We start from the raw sequence: 15,831 nt of genomic DNA, 5'->3' as shown, positions 1-15,831 counted from the left end.
GTATTTTTTAAACAGAAAGAAAGAAAACGAGGAGGAGGACCAGAAGAGAGCACAGAGCAATCCCCGGAGGCGGCCTCACACATTCATTCCAGCACAGGAAATGGAAGCCAGCAGGTGATGTGAGCAGCCCCTGAAGTGGCAAAGCTGCTGAGTCAGGCGCCCTCCTGGAGGACACAGAAAACAACGTGACGTCACTGCAGGTTCTTGCCCACAGCTTAGGCAGTGGAGGGAAGACGGTAACCCCTGATCTTGTTTCCCTGGCCAGGCTTGTCCCCCTGCTCCCCACAAAATAGGGAGACAGTGGCCAGGTAGGGACCATATTACAGTGGCCTCACTGTGAAATATGAAGGAGCTAACATTCTCTCCTTTAAGCCACAGAAGCCATCAAACGTTTTAAGAAGGGACCCTGGCCGGTGTAGCTCAGTGGTTACAGAGCCAGCCTGTGTACCGAAGGGTCTCGGGTTCGATTCCCAGTCAAGGACAAGTACCTAGGTTGCATGTTTGATCCCCAGCCCTGGTTGGGGTAAATGCAGAAGGCAAGCAATTGATGTGTCTCTCTCACATCAGTGTCTCTTTCTCGCTCGCTTCCCCCCACTTCCATTCTCTCTAAAAAGCAATTTAAAATATCCTCAATAAAAAATATATATTTTAAGTTTTAAGAAAGGTAATGACATGATTTTTTGCTTTTTGGAGGGAGGTGAAGAGATCCAAACTTGTTAAGCAAAAGAAACTGAGAATAAGCAAAAACCAGAAGTTAACAAGTTGTGGAGAACAGCAAGAAAGATGGCCAGCCCAACAGTCCAGCAGAGGAACCAGGAGAGCCATGGCATGTAGGGAGGGGCGGGAGAGAAGACTGAAAGTAGATGAGCAGTAAATGAAGGTGCTACGGTATTGGGAACCAATTCCAGCATGTAATAATGACAAGAGTTTCACCAAAAGGTTGGTGAAGCTTGGGTGGCTCAACAAGGGCGAGCCACATTACCTGTTGGAATGGCTAAACGGCACTTCCCCCAAACCTGAATAGGGTTGTCTGCTGCCAGACAGCTCAGGGCATGTTATTGCCTCCTGTTGGCCAAACACCTGAACAGCTGTAGGCTATTCCCCAAACTGACAATGCTTCTGTTAACCTTACCCTTTGAAGTGTACATCTCCACCTTGCCTTAGGACAAATTGTGTTAAATAAATAGCACGGGGTCCTTAGACAAGGAGTAGTCTTCAGTTCCTTTAGCTGAAGATCCTCTGACCCCCAATGCCTTTCAAAATTATCTTTCGTCTCTGGACTCCTTCTTGAATCTACGCACAGCCCCTTTCTCTAGAATGCTGAACCCTTTGTAAGGCTGGGACAAGAATCCCGGCGCTACGGTATCAGCCAATCCTGAGCTGCCCTGGTGGGAAGGCTTGTTGAAGACGAGGCCTGCAGAAGCTGCTGGCAGGACAGCGGATTCTGGACGAGATACAGGCAGGTAGCATTTCCCTACCAGCTTCACACTGGAGATGACTCCAGGTTTCAGAACTTGTTAACCTTTTTCTTCACACACAAGCTATTTTTCCTAATTTCTTTGGAAAGATCAGAAAGAAAGGCACGTTTTTGAGGTTTAGGGTCATCCTTCATAATACCGGATATAACTTTGGCAGAAACTTTTCTCATGTTCAAGTTTTCTTTCAGAATGAATCTAACAGTTTATCTAAATTTAACTTTTCAGCCATCATCCTCACTGTTAACTGCTGTTTGAACAAACCAAGTCCTTGACCTTCTGGATATTTTCATCTATCCTGTGGGTAACTGGACGGCCACTTCAGGCATCATCTTGAACATCTTCCCACCCTTCTTTAAACCGTTTGTGCCCGTCAAAAACTCTGGCCCTCGACATGACTTCATTTGCATAAGCTTCTTTTAAAAGAGAGTGGGTCTCACTTGCAGACTTGTTCGATTTCATACAAAATGTTCTACTAATCCCTCATCTAGATAGCGGTCACTCATTTTGGCAACACAGGAACGTTAACAGGTCACGATTGTGAGGGGAAGACAAAGGGACCGACCTCTATCGGGCTGCAAGTGGAATCAGGTCGCTTGCTATTCTTGATCCTCTGGGAGCCTCGCCCAGAAAGAGTAACTGCTTTTCTGAGTTTTCACCCCTGTTTTCGGTCGAGGCTGGGGAAGCCCATTCTGAGAAGCGAATGGTGCCAAAGAGTAGCTGCAAAGCTGGGGAAGATAAAACCTTCTACAACTCACGTCTGCGTCCAACTCCTGTATGCAGATCTGCTGGGAATGTACAAATCCGTCACCAAGGTCATCCCGATTCTCCAGCCCTTAAAAGTCTATGGCGATTTCTGCAACAGAGGCCTAAGTGGTGGCATCTTAAGCAAGCAAACAGAGAAGCACCAGTGATGTAACGTGCAAGCTCGCTTCAGATCCACAGAATCCCGGGCACGCCAGACATACTGGGGAGGCCTGTGAGCTCCAGCTCTAGGGTCCTACGATTTTTGCATTTTTTAAAGCTTTCTCAGGCTCAGAATGGTGCCTGGGTTGGAGAACGACAAAGCTGGGAGCAGGGAGACCAAAGGAAAGTTTTAGCAATAATCAAGGGAGTGCTTGAACAAAGACAAGCCAGACAGAGAATAAAGAACGTGTATTTAGCAGGTCAAATCTACACTTAGAGATTGGCTGTATGGGTTGAGGTTGGGGTGTGGAGACAGGAAGAAGGAAGGAACCAGGTCATACAGTTATCCCGGACTTCAGGAACCTAGAAAGAAGGTCTGCAGCTATGCATAGGGAAAAGGAAGGCGTCGCCGAAACCGGTTTGGCTCAGTGGATAGAGCGTCGGCCTGAGGACTCAAGGGTCCCAGGTTCGATTTCGGTCAAGGGCATGTACCTTGGTTACAGGCACATCCCCAGTAGGGGGTGTGCAAGAGACAGCTGATCGATGTTTCTCTCTCATCGATGTTTCTAACTCTCTATCCCTCTCTCTTCCTCTCTGTAAAAAATCAATAAAATATATTTAAAAAAAAAAAAAGAAAGAAAGAAAAGGAAGGCGTTCACATTGGAACATGCTTGCGAGTGCCCCACGTTGGGCTGCCATTTGCGGGTGTCCCCCCACCCCCCCCCACCCCCATCCCGCGTGGTTCAGGGTTTAGGTTCAGGGTTCGGGCTCTGGAGGAGGCCGCACGCAAATGAAAGAGACTAGACAGGAAAATACTAATTTGGGAATTGGGGGCCAGGCGGAAGCCCAAGGGAGGACTCCCCTTTGCTCTGGCCTTGCCATCCCTTTTATTCAGGTTTGGGATCTACCAATAGCCCTTAGGCAGGCAATTTCCAGTAACAGGCAGACCATCTTATCAGCAAGGATTTACATAAGACTAAAACGTGGAAGTTGCTTCAGCTACCTTTGTTCCAACTAGACAGTGGGTGTATGGCTCTGACCCTTGCCAGAGCCTCAAGGTTGACCAGCCTTCCGGGTTCCTTGTCCACACCTCTCTGCTAGTGAAGGCAATGGGCGGCTTCCAACACATATTCCCTTCTCAGAGGTTTTAATTAACTTGCCCATGTCTGCCCAGCATAAAAGATTGTCCTTAAACAGAGAGAAAGAAGAGATAGAAGGTGCTAATTACTCTGAGGGTGAGACCCCCAAAAGGCCACTGGTCCTCGGGGAGACTTCTGCTCTCCCCAGTCACCCATGCCCCTGCTCCTGCCTGGTCCTTGGGAAGCCCAAAACATGGAGCTCAGGGTTTTCCCTGAGGGTTTCCATGCAACTCAATCTACTTAAGGGTTTGGGCCCACATTTTGGCCTTTATACCTATTGTCCCTTCTGCTTAAAACATCCTTTTCCACTGGTTTGCCTAAGGGACACCTTTCATCCTTCCAGACTTACTTCCTATCACCAGCCCTGTGATGTTTTATCTGCTTCATCTCCATTGAGCAATTCAAATGTCATCTTGCAATAAGTCTTTCTTCCTTTAGTCACCAGATTGTCCCTTAAGTAAAGTCTGCAAGTCTTACCTACAATGCTGGCTGACACAACTGGAAACAATCTGAATTTAGACACCATTGAGGTGTGAGCCAGTTACTATAATCTCTCAGCTCCAAACCCATCTCTCCTTGCCCTGTGGTGCTGGGGCTGGAACTCTGCAAGCCACATTTCCACTTGGCCAGCAATCTTTCTGTTAGGCGTTGCCAAAAAGGAGGGCTAGAGGGAGACTGAGAGGCTACAGGAGGTAGAAGGGACTCCTTCGTGTACTCACAAGTCCTGTGAGCATCACACCAGCAATGTTTCTGTCCCTCCCAGCAGCCTTTACATTTAGTACGCAGTTTTCCCAATGCATGTAGCACTAGCCTCATCTCAGGTGGTGCCTTCTCCTTAGATCCTAGAGGTCTGGTTCTCAAACCCACAGGCCTCTTCTCCAAGCTCAGAGATACCAGTTCCAGCAGAGCTATGCCTCCTCCTCCTCATAAGCTGGCCTCCACTCCACAGGGTCCCTCCCCCACGTTGCTAAATTTTAATAATCCGGGCTTTGTTCCCCGAGCCCTGTAAGTGCGGCTGCTTCCTGCAGTTGACTCGAACTGACTTAACTGAACAATGATGGGACAGGTGCTTTTAGTGTAAGCATATAAATGCTTGGATCCATATATTTTATAGGATTTAGTAAGTCATCTTTGCCTGGGGATCCCTAGCTCCTGAATGTCTGTCTAACCTTAATGTGATTATGTAGTCCAACCCCTAAATGCCTGGCCACTTTGATGTAATTAAGCTGCCCAACCCAACTGCATGGATTCTTTCCAGATTCCGGACCCCACCAGCTGGTCCCATTCAAGGACAGCCCAGTGGAATAGCCTAAGGCAGTGGTCGGCAAACTCATTAGTCAACAGAGCCAAATATCAACAGTACGATTGAAATTTCTTTTGAGCCAAATTTTTTAAACTTAAACTTCTTCTAACGCCACTTCTTCAAAATAGACTCACCCAGGCCATGGTATTTTGTGGAAGAGCCACACTCAAGGGGCCAAAGAGCCGCATGTGGCTCGCGAGCCGCAGTTTGCCGACCACTGGCCTAAGGCAACCAGACATGGACCTAGTAGAGGCATCCATTGTGGTGTGCTAACAGGGTCTGTCTTTCCACTAGCAAGGTTCTTTCATTTATTTATTTATCTTGGTTAATCCTCACCCAAGGATATTTTTCCGTTGATTTTTAGAAAGAGTGGAAGGGAGAGGGAGAGACTGAGAGCAAGAAACATCGATGTGAGAGAAACACATCGAGTGGTTGCCTCCTTGTTGCCTCCTGCATGTGCCCCGACTGGGGCTGGAGCCTATAACCAAAGTATGTGCCCTTGATTGGAATCGAACCTGGGACCCTTCAGTCCACAGGCTGATGATTTATCCACTGAGCCAAACAGGCTAGGCTAGCAAGGCCCACCCCCTATGGGCCCATACCTGAGTCCTATGGAATGTAGGTGACATAAAAAGGGAAAACATACGTGGTATGCTTGGGCAAGGAATGCTTTACAACCCCTCTAGCTGAGAGCAACACCAAACTCCACGTTGAGAGGGCATTCTTCCCTGCGTCACACATGTCACATGAATGTCTCCGTGAAAACCCTAGGTATCAGGGACAGTATCTGTGCCAAGCCAGCTCAGCCAGGTTCAGTGAGCCTGAGAAGGGCAGTGAAGGATTGAAAAAGACAGACAAGAGAAAAAAGCTGGGTCTGGGTGGGACGCCGTCCTCTCTGATGGAGAGGCAGTGCCACAGCCTGTAAGCTGTCTCTTTATTTTATAGCCAGATTCCACGGGGCAAAGTAAAGGCGTGGTTACAACATTCTCGAGGGTTTCGAATCTATTCAATTACATGCACCTGAACTCTATCAAGCCCACATCACTCGACATGTGGGACCACGTGTTCGGACCATAGGTTCAAGCTTACAACTATAGCTTTTGGCTATAATTGTGCTGGGACGGCTCTGCCCTCCAGGCTGGTACTTGCACATGGCCATGAGAGGACTGTGCCCTCTCATTAGTCCAAGGTTTGAACCTGTCCAAACACTGCAGCCGCTCTCCACAAGTATTAGATGCATGGCACTGGGACTCAGTAGATGACAGCAGGACCCTAAGAGTACCCTATGGAGGTAGCAAAGCAGCTGTGCCAGGCAGGAGGGTGTTCATTTATGTACACACTAGAGACCCGGTGCACAAAATTCATGCATTGGGGTGGTGTCACTCAGCCCAGCCTGTACCTTCTCCAATCTGGGACCCCTCGGGGGATGTCTGACTGTTCGTTTACCAGCAGTCAGACATCCCTCTCACAATCTGGGACTGCTGGCTCCTAACCACTCACCTGCCTGCCTGCCTGATTGCCCCTAGCCTCTTCTGCCTGCCAGCCTGATCGCCCTCTAACCGCTCCCCTGCCGGCCTGATTGACACCTAACTGCTCCCCTGCTGGCCTGATCACCCCCAATTGCCCTCCCCTGCCGACCTGGTCACCCACAACTGCCCTCCCCTGCCAGCCATCTTGTGACGGCCATCTTGTGGTGGCCATCTTGTGATGACATGGGGGCAGCCATCTTGTGACAACATGGGGGTGGCCATCTTGTGATGACGTGAGGGTGTCGTGAGAGGGCCACCTAGGCTTTTATTAGTATAGATGGGAGAAGCCTCCTATTATACAGGGTGAAGTATTGCTGGAGTGAGAGGGATAAGAGCTCATTCATTTGGGCCATTATGATTGATGTGATTCCATTTGTACTAATAGGCAGTTATCTTGAGTCTTGTGAAGTGTTGCCTAATCATGTTGCATCTTTGACAATAAGAGGCTCCACATTTGATATGACAACCAAAACATGCTGCCTTATTTAAATGTAAGGAGTCTTCATTTTTCTCTGACCAAAAATGTTTAACATACTTTTATTTAGGCAATAAATCTGTATGAACACAAAAACAAATAAGGGTTCAGATGCAAAATGAACTTTAGCTGCAAATTGAATTGAAATCAAATACTACAAAGCTGATGGGAAAACATGTAAAAATGCATCCTTTTGGCAGGGCTGAATGTCAGGATATAGGCTTTTTCTCTTTTTACCCCAGATGCTTTCACACATTAATACTAATCCAATACTATCTATGACTCCATACTTTGATAATTCTGTCACAGTGTCTTCTTGTCTCTGTTAACTAATCACCAGAGGACATGCCAATAGACTTCCACTTTGGATAAATCAGAAGTGACTTGACTTGACTCTGAGGATTCCTCAAATTCATAAGTGATGACTACTTTTAATGAAGGGGGTTGCCCTGGCTGGTGTGGCTCAGTTGGTTGGAGTGTCGTTCCATACACCAAAAGGTGGCAGGTTCAATTCCCTGGAAGGTTCAGGGCACATACTCAGGTTCTGGTTCGATCCCCAGTCGGGGCATTTACAGGAGGCAGCCAATATCTATCTATCTATCTATCTATCTATCTATCTATCTATCTACCTACCTACCTACCTACCTCTCTCTCTCTCTCTCTCTCTCTCTCTCTTCCTTTCTCTTTCTAAAAAAAAAGCTTAAATAAAGGAGATCTATTGCTTCCTAATTTCTACTATTGGCTAAGGTATCCTTTAATCCTGGGATATACAGAAAAAAATGTTTTGGTTTCTTCTAACATGGCTTGCCTAGAGTACTAGTCAACTATGCTTGAAGAATGAGGCAGTTTAAAGTATTCCATAACAGACTTTCTCGTCTCTCAAATTCATTAAAAAGGAAACCAAATGTCTTGGCTAAGGAAAGAGCTGACCCTCTATTAAATTTATAGATGAAAACTCCTCTTGGCCAATCCAGAGCTCCTCGAATCAAATGGGAAGTTTAAGGCCACTGCTTTCGCAGATAAATTGGTTTAATCAAGGAAAGACTGCAGATCTGACAAGAAAAACAAAAAACAGCATGCTCAAGAGAAGATGAATTTTTACTATATTTCATTATAGAAGTCCACAGTGAAAGAAAAATGACTTCATCAGTCCCACTCCAGGAGCCCTGGTGAGGCTACGGGTAAAAGGAGAAAGCCCCTGGACCAGGCTTCCTGCCACACAAGTTGCATCCATCAGTGCAGGGGAGCTTCAGAGAGGCACCTGCAATCCCAGCTGACAGTGGATAAGTCACAATTATCAGGACCTTATTAGCTATTGCCCTGGAGTTAAAGAGGGCCATTTGCCTCTATCAGGGAGCAATCGATTGCTTTGTATGGCCTATAACTTATAAGGCCAAGGTCAGGGTATGGTGATGGAAAATTAGGTTAGATATCATAAATCCTCCAGCACCGGTTCTTCTTACCTGAAGGAGAGTGCTATAAACTATTAACCCTGTTATATTTTGTGGGAAATATAACAAAATCCAAAAGCATAGTGAGCTCTATGATGGATAATACAGTATATCAGAAAAAACTAGACAGATTGAACTTTCTTCACCTGATAAGAAGAAAGGAAAATTGAATTCACTCTGCCTTGAGGCACATTGTTAATTCTTCAGACCAGCAAGTACTCATCAAAATGAGGCAAAAGACACTTTATAGAAGAAAGATTACCTTATTTCTCCTCCTTGTCTTCTCTTGCTATGATGCAAGAGAACCCATACCCTAAATGAATGGGTCACAAGTAGCAGAGACCATGAAGTTGGCACTGACCAATGTGAGGAGATAATTCTGCCATAGTGTCTTTCTGTCTCTGTAACTAATCACCAAGAAGTAAACTTCCAAAAAAAAAAAAAAAAGCAGAAACAAAATATAATTCTCAACTGCCCAAATAAAAGATGTCTTATAACAATTTAGAGTTGTCAGAAAATATTAACAATTAATAAACCTATATAAAGTATGCAGTATTACTAATCTGAATTACTGAAAATATTCCAATTTTATTGAGTGTTTTAATCATAAATGAATGTTGTATTATATCAAATGCTTTTTCTATGTCTATTGATAAAATCGTATTATTTTTATCCTTTCTTTTGTTAATGTGGTGTATTAATTGATCGATATGCATATGTTGAACCATCCTTGTGCCCTGGAATGAATCCCATGTAATCATGATGTATTATTTTTTAACTAGAGGCCCGGTGCATAAAATTCGTGCACTGGGGAGGGGGGATGTGTCCCTCAGCCCAGCCTGCACCCTCTCCAATCTGGGACCCCTCGAGGGATGTCTGACTGCCCGTTGGGAGCCAGCAGTCCAACAATCCAGGACTGCTGGCTCCCAACCGTTCACCTGCCTGCCTGCCTGCCTGCCTAATTTCCCCTAACCGCTTTTGCCTACCAGCCTGATCACCCCCTAACCACTCCTTTGCCAGCCTGGTCACCCCCAACTACCCTCCCCTGCAGGCCTTGTCCCCCCCAACTACCCTCCCCTGCAGGCCTGGTCACCCCCAACTGTCCTCCCCTGCAGGCCTGGTCCCCCCCAACTGCCCTCCCCTACAGGCCTTGTCCCTCCCAACGGCCCTCCCCTGCAGGCCTGGTTACCCCCAACTGCCCTCCCCTGCAGGCCTGATTGCTCCCAACTGCCCTCCCTTGCAGGTCTGGTCCCTCCCAATTGCCCTCCCCTGCTGAACTGCCATCCCCTGCTGGCCATCTTGTGGCGGCCATCTTGTGGTGGCCATCTTGTGGCAGCCATCTTGTGTCCACATGGAGGCAGCCATCTTTGACCACATGGGGAAGCCATCTTGTGTGTTGGAGTGATGGTCAATTTGCATATTACCTCTTTATTATTTAGGATTATTGTATTTGATTTGCTAGTGTTTTGTTTAAGATTTTACATCTGCATTCATTAGAGATATTGGTCTGTAGTTTTCTTTTTTGTGTATTATCCTTACCAGATTTTGGTATCAGGGCCATGTTTGGCCTTATAAAAAGTGTTAGGAAGGCCCTGGCCAGTGTGCTCAGTGGTTAGAGCATTGTCCCAAACACCGAAGAGTTGAGGGTTCTATTCCCAGTCAAGGGCATGTACCTGGGTTTCAGGTTCATTTCCCGGCCCCAGTCAGGGCACATATGGGAAGGGAGGCAACCTATCGATGTGTCTCTCTCACATCAATGTTTCTCTCCCTCTCCCTCTTCCCCTCTCCTTCCCTCCATTCCACTCTATCTAAAAGCAATGGAAAAATATCCTCGAGTGAGGATTAACTAAAAAAAAAAAAAAAAAAAAATGTGATGGGAAGTATTGCCTCTTCTTCAATTATTTAGAAGAGTTTGAGAAGGATAGGTTTCAAATTTTCTTTGAATGCTTGGTAAAATTCACGTGAAGCCATCTGGTCCTGGACTTTTATTTTTGGGAAGGTTTTTAATGGTTGTTTCAATTTCTTCACTGCTGACTGATCTATTTAGATTTTCCAGTTCTTCATGATTTAGTCTAGAGAGGTTATATATTTCTAGGAACTTATCCATTTCTTCTAGGTTGTTGAATTTTGTGGCATATAGTCTTTCATTGTATTGTAGAATGATCCTTTCACTAGCTTATATACACTGAGTGGCCAGATTATTATGATCTCTGAACGCATAATAATCTGGCCACTCAGTGTATAGCCTATATAATAAAAGGCTAATATGCAAATTGTCCCCTCAACCAGGAGTTCGACCAGCAGGCAGGCCGGCCAACCGCCCATGTCTCCTGCCCCTGGCCAGGCTGGCCGGACCCTACCCATGCACGAATTTACGCACCGGTCCTCTAATATATACAGTAAATACACTGAGTGGCCAAATTATCATGATCTCTGAATGCATAATAATCTGGCCACTCAGTATATATATATATACTGTGCATGAATTTGTGCATGTGTGGGTTCCGGCCAGCCTGGCCAGGGGCAGGAGACATGGGCGGTTGGCCGGCCTGCCTGCTGGTCAAACTCCTGGTCGAGGGGACAATTTGCATATTAGCCTTTTATTATATAGGCTATACACTGAGTGGCCAGATTATTATGCGTTCAGAGATCATAATAATCTGGCCACTCAGTGTATATTTCTAATTACTCAGTAACAATTTATGTCTGTTCTAATATTCTTTCAGTTGTAAGTATAACTTTTTACCAGAATTTTTTACTTAAAATATTGTGATCCTCCACTACCATGTCAAATTAAAAATAAAACAAAACTCACCCTAGCCAGTTTTGCTCAGTCGATAGAGCATCAGCCTGTGGACTGAAAGGTCCTGGGTTCAATTCCAGTCAAGGGCACATGCCCAGGTTGCAGGCTCAATCCCCAGTAGAGGGTGTGCAGTAGGCAGCCAATCAAAGATTCTCTCTCATCATTGGTGAGAGAATCATTGATTGGCTGCCTCCTGCATGCCCCCCATTGGGGATCGAGCCCGCAACCCAGGCATGTGCCATTGGCCAGAATCGAACCTGGGACCCTTCAGTCTGCAGGCCGTCACTCCATCCACTGAGCCAAACCTGCTTGGGCAGTGGTCGGCAAACTCATTAGTCAACAGAGCCAAATATCAACAGTACAACGATTGAAATTTCTTTTGAGAGCCAAATTTTTTAAACTTAAACTTCTTCTAACACCACTTCTTCAAAATAGACTCGCCCAGGCCGTGGTATTTTGTGGAAGAGCCACACTCAAGGGGCCAAAGAGCCGCATGTGGCTCGCGAGCCGCAGTTTACCGACCATGGGGCTAGGGCAATAAAAATATATTTTTAAAAATAAATAAATAAATAAATAAATAAATACTCTGGTTGTACTGCTAATTGTAATAAGTTTTAGAAGATTTTGGTAAAGTATAAAAGCTTCCTAGATTCAATTACATTTTTACATTATTTATGCTGAGGATTTAGTGAAAACAGGTAAGTATCTTAAAGGAGGAAGAAGTTGTTCTAAGAATGTAGTTTCTTCTGCTAGCTAAGCTTTCATGGTAAAACAATAAAGTGGTCAGTTGCATTCCAGGCTCCTAACTAAAAGACTGGTGTTTCAGGGAAGCCTCATTTTAGAAAAATTAGTACGAGAGATGGCAGGAGTGGAGAGCGAGGACAAATCCCCAGCAACCCAAAAGGTGAGCAGCTGACCTCCGAAGCAGGGAGGGATGGCCCATCGCTCCACAAGGTGACAGGTACCCTGTGAGCCCTGGGATCTCACCAGAACTCAGCTACAGACTCTGGTGAAGCGGCAGTCCAGACCGCACCCCCAGACATCTGAGGACAGGGGTGAACTAACCGGACTTCAAAAAAGGGCACACGCAGATCAGTGATCAATCAGAGTGACTTGTCCCCACTCTAGTAGCCTGATATACAAAAGGGTGCGCACTTTCCGGAAGGCAAATATTATTTACTTCTGTCTCTACTATTCTTTTTTTTTTTTTTTTTTCCCGATGTTCAGTTTCCTTTAAGGATCCCCATCTCCCTGAAGGACGGGTGCAGGCAGCTAGGCGATGGCAAGAGATGTTCACTTGAAGCTCTTGCCCTGATTGAAGGCTTTGCCCACGCGCTGGAAGGCCCCCTCCCAGCAAAAGCGCTCTCACCCCAACGTCTGGGTCTCCGCGCTGCGGGATCCAGTGTCCGCGCCCTGTGTGTCCACCTGCCAGTCTGGGAAGACCCAGACTCCAGAAACAGAGCTGCTGTTGCTGGTTCCAAAGAGGATGACCCTGGCAAAGGCGTTCTTCCTCAGCTTGTCCAACCGCTGGAACATTCCAGGGATGAGGTTGCAGCTCATGAAGGTCTGGGGGAGCTCTTCCGGAAGCGGTCCTCGAAGTACCTACCACAGGGACCAGCCGTCCTGCTCAAAGTGCTCCCTAAAGTACGGCAGCGCCACCGACCGCGTGTCCTCCTTGGAGCACTTGCGCTTGAATTCATCCAACACAAAGGCACTCCCGGGCAGGTGAGCAAAGGGGTCCTTGGCCTTGGGCGCCGCGGCCAGTGCCTGCTCACACTCCCCCATCCCCTCCTCTGCAGCGGGAGCAGCGGCCTTTTCTCCTCCTTCCGCTCGGCCTGGGGCTTCGGCTTCTCCTCCCGAGGACCTTTCTCCTTCCGAGGGGTGTCCTTGTTAGGCTGGCTCTCTGCAAACTTTTCAGCATCGAACTGGGCCATCTTCTCACAGAGCTTCACCTCCCCCAAGACAGTGCGGACCTGGGGCTGGTTAATGCAGGTGAGGAACCAGCGGCTGTTGTTGGGGAAGGCCTGGCGGAAAGAAGGCTCTCGACATATAATTGTTATACACACATGCAAACACATACAACGTGTATTCAAAGATTTTCCTTCCCATTGAGAAAAAAAAATTAGATTTTGTAACAAATTTAGAATCGATCATTTTTCTTAAACACCATTTTCCATCAAATTTAGTGTTAAAAACTTTAATTCTGAAAAGTTGTTGTTTGTTTTGAATAGTTACATTAGCTAGGTATTACACAACATACTTAAATTAGGAGTACTTTTTGGGGGCGGGGGTACAGTGCACTTTATTGGTGGTGCACTTCTTCAGGGGGCCTGGGATAGAAGCTGTGGAGATCAGGAGATTCTCCATTGCGGGTAATGCCAGCCTCAGCGTTGAAGGTGGAGGAGTGGGTATCGCTGTTAAAGTTGTGGGAGACGACATGGTCCTCAGTATGCCCTTGAGGGGGCCTTCTGATACCTGCTACATCACCTTCTTTTAAAAATATTTTTTTTTATTGATTTCAGAGAGGAAGGGAGAAGGAGAAACAGATAGAAACATCAGTGATGAGAGAGAATCATGGATCAGCTGCCTCCTGCTCACCCCTCACTGGGGATGGAGCCTGCAACCCAGGCATGTGCCTCAACCCGGAATTGAACTGTGATCTCCTAGTTCATAGGTCAAAGCTCAACCATTGAGCCACGCCGGCTGTGCTATTTTTTTAAAATATATTTTTATTTATTTCAGAGAGGAAGGGAGAGAGAGAGAGAAATACCAATGGTGAGAGAGAATCATTGGTCATTACCTCTTGACGCCATCTTATTTAGCAGCTTTCTCCAGGCGGCAGGTCCGATGCACAACCGACACATTGGGGATGGGGACATGGAAGGCCATGCCAGTGAGCTTCCCATTCAGCTCAGGGATGACCTTACCCACAGCCTTGAGCACCAGAAGAAGCAGGAATGATGTTCTGGGCAGCTCTCCAGCCATCACTCCACAACTTCCCAGAGGGTCCATCCACAATCTTCTGGGTGGCAGCGATGGCATGGACTGTGGTCATGAGTCCCCCCACGATGCCAAAGTTGTCATGGATGACCTTGGCCAGGGGGGCCAAGCAGTTGGTGGTGCAGGAGGCATTGCTGACAATCTTGAGGGAGTTGTCATTCTTGTCATGGTTCACACCCATCACAAACACGGGGGCATCCGCAGAAGGGACAGAGATGATGACCCTGCAAGTGAGCCCCGGCCTTCTCCGTGGCAGTGAAGATGCCGGTGGACTCCACAACATACTCACACCAGCATCACCACATTTGATATTGGCGGCACCTCCCTCCTGGAAGATGGAAATGGACTTTCCATTGATGACAAGCTTCCCGTTCTCAGCCTTGACTGTGCCTTTGAACTTGCCATGAGTAGAATCAAACTGGAACATGTAGACCATGTAGTTGAGGTCAATGAAGGGGTCACTGATGGTGACGATATCAGAGTTAAAAGCAGCCCTGGTGACCAGGCACCCAAAACAGCCAAATCCATTCACTCTGCCCTTCACTATCGTGTCTCAGGGTTGCAGCTTGCACTGCACAGGATGACGCGACTGTCTGATGAACAGGAGGTGTAGAGAGCCTAGCAGTACTTTCAAAATTCTATTTTGTTGAATCTGGATGGATAATTTGTACTGGCTATGAAGATATTAGAAAAATTTAAAAAAACAACACTATAATTCTCATACACCGCTGGTAGGAGTATAAATTAGCATAGTTGAGTGGATAAACAAATCGTAGTGTATTTTCATAAAATACAATATTATACACAGCAATGAAAATGAATTGCAGTTATGTGTAAAAGCACAAACATAAGCAAAAGAAGCAAGGTGCAATACATAAAGCATTCTCCATTTATGTAAATTTCAAAATTAGTCAAAACTAAACTATATTATTTTATGGATCCATATACAGATGGTAATATCTAAAGAAAAGAAAGAAAATTATTATCAAAAAGTCAAGATAGTAGTTACTTATAAGCTGTGCTGTCCAATATAAATATAATGTGAGCCACAAAAGCAAGGTCTAAATGTATAATTTTCAGTTTTCTAGTAGCTACATTAAACAAAGGGGGAAAACAGGTGAAGTTAATATATATTTCATTTAACCCAACATATTCAAAATATTATTTGTAATCAATATTAAAAAGGGTTAATGAAGTACTTCTTTTCTACTAAGTCTTCATAATCCAGTGTGAATTTTACACTTACAGCACATCTGAATTCCAACTAGCCACATTTCAAGTGCTTAGTAGCCACGTGTGGCTAGTGGCTACCATACTGGATGGCCTAGTTCTAGCAACTATGAGAGTTAAGATAGAGGTTATCTCTACAGAAGAGAGGTAGGATTGGAATTGAGAAGCACACATGGGGACTTCTGGGGAACTGACATTATCTTTCTTGATATGAGTGTTGGTGGCATGAATGTTTGCTTCATAATTATTTATTTAACCATACATGTGAATTTTATGAATATATTTAATGTGCTGTTTCATCAAAAAAGTGTTTTAAATATACTAAATGTATATCCTTCTATATTTATCATTATAAACCTGAGCAGGTATTTCTGAAGCATAAATTTATAGAAGTGTAAATACTGGATCAAATGATACAAATATTAAAACATTTAATAGTGCCCAGCCGGTGTGGCCCAGTGGTTGAGTGTCAACCTATGAACCAGGAGGACATAGTTCAATTCCCGGTCAGGGCACATGC

General features: G+C 45.8%; 2 pseudogenes across 2 annotated transcripts; both read right to left on the bottom strand.

Moving 5' to 3' along the window:
* Positions 1-1,357: 1,357 nt before the first annotated feature.
* Positions 1,358-1,981, bottom strand: LOC307097633 (protein GVQW3-like; annotated as a pseudogene). The gene has a single exon. The product of its transcript is annotated as a protein GVQW3-like (transcript).
* A 10,393-nt stretch (positions 1,982-12,374) lies between these two features.
* On the bottom strand, positions 12,375-13,159 carry LOC307097632 (elongation factor 1-gamma-like; annotated as a pseudogene). The gene has a single exon. The product of its transcript is annotated as an elongation factor 1-gamma-like (transcript).
* Positions 13,160-15,831: the final 2,672 nt, after the last annotated feature.

Source organism: Cnephaeus nilssonii (genome assembly GCF_951640355.1).
Source record: "Cnephaeus nilssonii genome assembly, chromosome: 4".
Classification (NCBI taxonomy): domain Eukaryota; kingdom Metazoa; phylum Chordata; class Mammalia; order Chiroptera; family Vespertilionidae; genus Cnephaeus; species Cnephaeus nilssonii.
This window is presented reverse-complemented; position numbering and strand designations above follow the sequence as displayed.